We start from the raw sequence: 6,000 nt of genomic DNA on the forward strand, positions 1-6,000 counted from the left end.
TTTAGTTACAATGGGCTTCGGTTTGTCTTTTACTTGATTGCAGCTATAGCTACAACCATCATTTAGAGCTCGTTCTTTACTATAAAATTGTGGATTTAGCAAAAATAAATATGATGATTTTTTTAACATTTCAGTTACTATAGCCTAGATTTTGTTCTTTATTACTGTTTTCCAAAACGTGTTTTTTTTTCACTTTTTGGGTACTATGGGCTCTGGTTCATCTTTCACTAGGTTGTGCCAACTACAGCAATTATGATTTTTCAAAACATATTTTAAACTTTTAGTTACTATATGCTTCGGTTTGTCTTTTACTTGATTGCAGCTATAGGTAAAACCATCATTTAGAGCTCGTTCTTTACTATACAATTGTGGATTTAGAAAAAATTTCCCGTATAATACATCATAAACTGTTTAAATCACATTGTTTAGTGTGAGCAGCTTGGCGCAGCGGAAGTGCGTTGTGCGTTTGCCCCGGAGATGGATGGATCGAAATCTCATCGAACCTCGGTGGGCCTAAGGTCTAGTGTTCTTTGGTTAGGTTTCGATCCACCGACCTCTGAAGCTGGTCTGAAGATTCTTATCAAGATATTTCCCTTGCTATTCAATCCAAGGGACAGAAAGTATCTTATACAGGGGTTTCGGACAAGGCGGTTCTAATGATGCACTATTTGTTTTGATCTAGCTCTATTTTTTTTTTAGCATTGGACTGATCGTCTCTTACTAGGTTGCTAGCTACTGCTGCAACCCGGATTCACATATATAGTTATGAGAGGCAGTGTGGCCAAGTGGTCCAAGGTGCTGGTGTTAGAAACCATTTTCTTCGGAGGCGTGGGTTCAAATCTTACCGCTGGTATACGATTATGATTTATGTGTCAAAATCAAATATCTTTAAAAAGACTGCAGTATGAAAAGACATCAAAAATGCAGTTTTTAGTGGAAAAATTTATTCTCTTTTAGAAGTAATTTATTTTAGTTACAAAAGATTTTTAACCCAATTAATTTTCTTTAAAATGAGCCATTGAACAACTCTCTACGATGTTCCAGTGCCAAGCTATCTGTGGACAGAAAAAGAAAGAAAAAAAATATGCCATTTAGGCAGAATATTGTAGTAGCTGCCAATTTTCTTGATTTTCAAGCCAATATATTTCCATTGCTGTTCAAGCCAAATGACAGAAAGGTTACTAGGTTGTGCCAACTACTGCAATAATGATCTTTCAAAACATGTTTTAAACTTTTAGTTACAATGGGCTTCGGTTTATCTTTTACCTGATTGCATCTATAGGTACAACCATCACTTAGAGCTCGTTCTTTACTATACAATTGTGGATTTAGAAAAAATTTCCCGTACACTGCATCATAAACTGTTTAAATCACATTCTTTAGTGTGAGCAGCTTAGCGCAGCGGAAGTGCGTTGGGTGTTTGCCCCAGAGATGGATGGATCGAAATCTCATTGAACCTCGCTGGGCCTAAGGTCTAGCGTTCTTTGGTTAGGTTTTGATCCACCGACCTCTGAAGCTGCTCTGAAGATTCTTATCAAGATATGTCCCTTGCTGTTCAAGCCAAGGGACAGAAAATTTCCAATACAGGGGTTTCGGACAAGCCTGTTCTAATGGTGTAATTTTTGTTTTGATCTGACTCTTTTTTTAGGACTTCTGGGTTTTTATATTTCTTAACATTGGACGTGATCGTCTCTTACTAGGTTGCTAGCTACCGCTGCAGCCCGGACTATGACGACATTCATTATTTATCCAATAGGATTTCAGACAAGGTGGTTCTAATTATGTGCTTTTGTTTTGATCTGACTCTGTTTTTTTTATATTTCTTAGCATTGGAATGATCGTTTCTTACTAGGTTGCTACGAACTGCTGCAACCCGGAATCACATACATAGTTATGAGAGGTAGCGTAACCTAGTAAGAAAAGACTGCAGATTTGAAAAGACTAAAGACTGATCTTTGAAAAACATCAAAAGACAAAAGACTGATCTTTGAAAAGACTGCAGTATGAAAAGACATCAAAAATGCAGTTTTTAGTGGAAAAATTTATTCTCTTTTAGAAATAATTTATTTTAGTTACAAATGATTTTTAACCCAATTAATTTCCTTTAAAATGAGCCATTGGATAACTCTCTACGATGTTCCAGTGCCAAGCTATCTGTGGAAAAGAAAAAGAAAGAAAAAAAATATACCGTTTAGGCAGAATGTTAACATTTCAGTTACTATGGCCTAGATTTTGTTCTTTATTACTGTTTTCAAAAACATGTTTTTTTCACTTTTTTGGTTACTTTGGGCTCTGGTTCGCCTTTCACTAGGTTGTCCCAACTACAGCAATTATGATTGTTCAAAACATATTTTAAACTTTAAGTTAAAATATGCTTCGGTTTGTCTTATACTTGATTGCAGCTATAGTTACAACCATCATTTAGAGCTCGTTCTTTACTATACAATTGTGGGTTTAGAAAAAAATTCCCGTATAATATATCATAAACTGTTTAAATCAAACTCTTTAGTGTGAGCAGCTTAGCGCAGCGGAAGTGCATTGGGCGTTTGCCCCGGTTGGATCGAAATCTCATCAAACTTCGCTGGGCGTAAGGTCTAGCGTTCTTTGGTTAGGTTTCGATCCACCGACCTTTGAAGCTGCTCTGAAGATTCTTATAGAGATATATCCCTTGTTGTTCAAGCCAACGAACAGAAAGTTTCCCATACAAGGGTTTCGGACAAGGCGGTTCTAATGATGTACTTTTTGTTTTGATCTGACTACTATAAAGTAGTTATGGGTTTATATATTTCTTAACATTGGAAGTGATCGTCTATTACTAGGTTGCTAGCTACCGCTGCAACCTGGACTAAGAAGAGATTCATTATTTATCTAGTAGGGCTGGTGCTGATGCTGGTGTTAGCCACCCGTCTCTTCGGAGGCGTGGGTTCAAATCTTACCGCTGGTATACGATTATGATTTATGTGCAAAAATCAAATATCTTTGAAAAGACTGCAGTATGAAAAGACATCAAAAGTGCAGTTTGTTTTGGAAAATTTTATTATCTTTTAAGATAATTTATTTTAGTTACAAAAGATTTTTAGCCCAAATAATTTACTTTAAAATGAGCCATTGAACAACTCTCTACGATGTTCCAGTGCCAAAAAAAAAAGAAAAAAATATGCCGTTTAGGCAGAATGTTGTAGTAGCTGCCACTTTTCTTGATTTTCAAGCCAATATATTTCCCTTGCTGTTCAAGCCAAACGACAGAAAGGTTACTAGATATTGCAACCTACTGCAATAATGATTTTTCAAAACATGTTTTAAACTTTTAGTTACAATGGGCTTCGGTTTGTCTTTTACTTGACTGCAGCTATAGGTACAACCATCATTTAGAGCTCGTTCTTTACTATACAATTGTGGATTTAGAAAAAATTTCCCGTATACTAGATCATAAACTGTTTGAATCACATTCTTAAGTGTGAGCAGCTTAGCGCAGCGGAACTGCTGTGGGCGTTTGCCCCGGAGATGGGTGGATCGAATCTCATCGAACCTCGCTGGGCTTACGGTCTAGCGTTCTTTGGCTAGGCTTCGATCCACCGACCTGTGAAGCTGCTCTGAAGATTTTTACCAAGATATTTCCCTTAATGTTCAAGGCAAGGGACAGAAAATTTCCTATGCAGGGATTTCGGACAAGGCGGTTCTAATGGCGTACTTCTTATTTTGATCTGACTCTTTTTTTTAGGACTTATGGGTTTATATTTTTCTTAACATTGGAAGTGATCGTCTCTTACTAGGTTGCTAGCTACTGCTTCAACCCGGACTATGACGAAATCTATTATTTATCTAGTGGGGTTTCAGAAAAGGTGGTTCTAATGATGTACTTTTGTTTTGATCTGACTCTATTTTTTTATATTTCTTAGCATTGGACTGATCGCCTCTTACTAGGTTGCTAGCTACTGCTGCAACCCGGGTTCACATATATAGCTATGAGAGGCAGCGTGGCCGAGTAAGAAACTGATCGTCTCTTACTAGGTTGCTAGCTACCGTTGCAACCCGGATTTATGTACAAAAATTAAATATCTTTGAAAAGACTGCAGTATGAAAAGACATCAAAAATGCAGTTTTTAGTGGAAAAATTTATTGTCTTTTAGGAATAATTTATTTTAGTTACAAAAGATTTTTAACCTAATTAATTTCCTTTAAAATGAGCCATTGAACAACCCTCTACGATGTTCCAGTGCTAAGCTATCTGTGGAAAAGAAAGAAGAAAGAAAAAAATATGCCGTTTAGGCAGAATGTTGTAGTAGCCGCCACTTTTCTTGATTTTCAAGCCAATACATTTCCCTTGCTGTTCAAGCCAAATGACAGAAAGGTTACTAGGTTGTGCCAACTACTGCAATAATGATTTTTTAAAACATGTTTTAAACTTTTAGTTACAATGGGCTTCGGTTTGTCTTTTACTTGATTGTAGCTATAGCTACAACCATCATTTAGAGCTCGTTCTTTACTATAATTAAATAAAAAAAACAAGTTTTTTAAACTGAAAGTAAGGAGCGACATTAAAACTTAAAACGAACAGAAATTATTCCGTATATGGAAGGGGCTTTCCCCTCCTCAACGCCTCGCTCTTTACGCTAAAGTTTGTTTTTGTTTTAAAAAATAAAGTTTTGAGACAGAGGCAAACTTTAGCGTAAAGAGCGAGGCGTTGAGGAGGGAAAAGCCCCTTCCATATACGGAATAAGTTCTGTTCGTTTTAAGTTTTAATTTCGCTCCTTACTTTCAGTTTAAAAAACTTGTTTTTTTTATTTAATTTTTGAACGTTTTTGAATAAATTCAGGTTTTGATCTTGGCTCACCGTATATGAATAATTAAAACAAAATTTGCATATTAATTTAATTTTATTTGGTTAAATGGCTTTCTCGAAACTTGTTTAATTTTATTTACGAACGTTTTTATTAGTAATAAATATATGTAACTTACGAAATAACTTACGTAACGAACTTCTATATTCATATATTTTTAATACGTATATTAGGGGGTTTACCCTCTAATCAATACCTTGCTCTTTAAGCTAAAGTTCGAATTTTGTTCCAATTCTTTAAAAATGACCGCTTAATCAAAAAGGCCGTTAATTAGAATAAATAGCTCTTATGAAAGTACTAAAAAATCTTTGGCTTAAAGAACGAGGTATTGACTTGGGGGAGAACCCCCTCATATACGTAATAATTTCTGTTCATTTTAAGTTCTAATGGTGCTTCTTACTTTCAGTTGAAAAAACTTGTTTTTTTAAATTTAATTTCTGATCGTATTTTAAATAATGCTTGGAAATCCGGCGCCCCCTTCATAGAAATGTCCCTTACCCCAAAGAAACATCCTCCACGAAAAGATTCTCCTGATTAACCCCCGCTGTCAGCCCCCCCCCGACCAGAAAAAAATTCTTCCTGAAAATGTCTGTATACTTCCCAATAACCAATACAATATGTAAGCAATGGGCAAAGTTCATAACTTGCAGCCCTTCCCCTGGGAACTGTGGGGGATTAAGTCATCGTAGAAGACATATTTATTAAATTTCCGACTATGCTGAACAAAATAGCTACCTCAAAATTTTGATCGGGTGACTTTTGGAAAAAATGAGCGTGGGAGGGGGCCTAGTTGGCCTCCATTTTTTTGGTCACTTAAAATGCGCACTAGAAATTTTAATTTCCATTCGAATGAGCCCTCCGACGATGTTCTAGGACCACTGGGTCAATACGATCACGCCTGGGAAAAAGAAAAAAAATAAAAAAAAAACAAATAAACACACACCCGTGATCTTTCTTCTGGCAAAAAATGCAAAATTCCACATTTTTGTAGATAGGAGCTTGAAACCTCTACAGTAGGGTTCTCTGATGCATTGAATATGATGGTGTGATTTTCATTGAGTTTCTATATTTTTTAGGGGGTCTTTCCCCCTTTTCTCGAAAATCAGCCAAATTTTCTCAGGCGCCTAACTTTTGATGGGTGAGATTAAACTTGATTAAA

Source organism: Artemia sp. Qi Xiang Cuo, chromosome 7 (assembly GCF_049724085.1).
Source record: "Artemia sp. Qi Xiang Cuo chromosome 7, ASM4972408v1, whole genome shotgun sequence".
In the NCBI taxonomy this organism is placed as follows: domain Eukaryota; kingdom Metazoa; phylum Arthropoda; class Branchiopoda; order Anostraca; family Artemiidae; genus Artemia; species Artemia sp. Qi Xiang Cuo.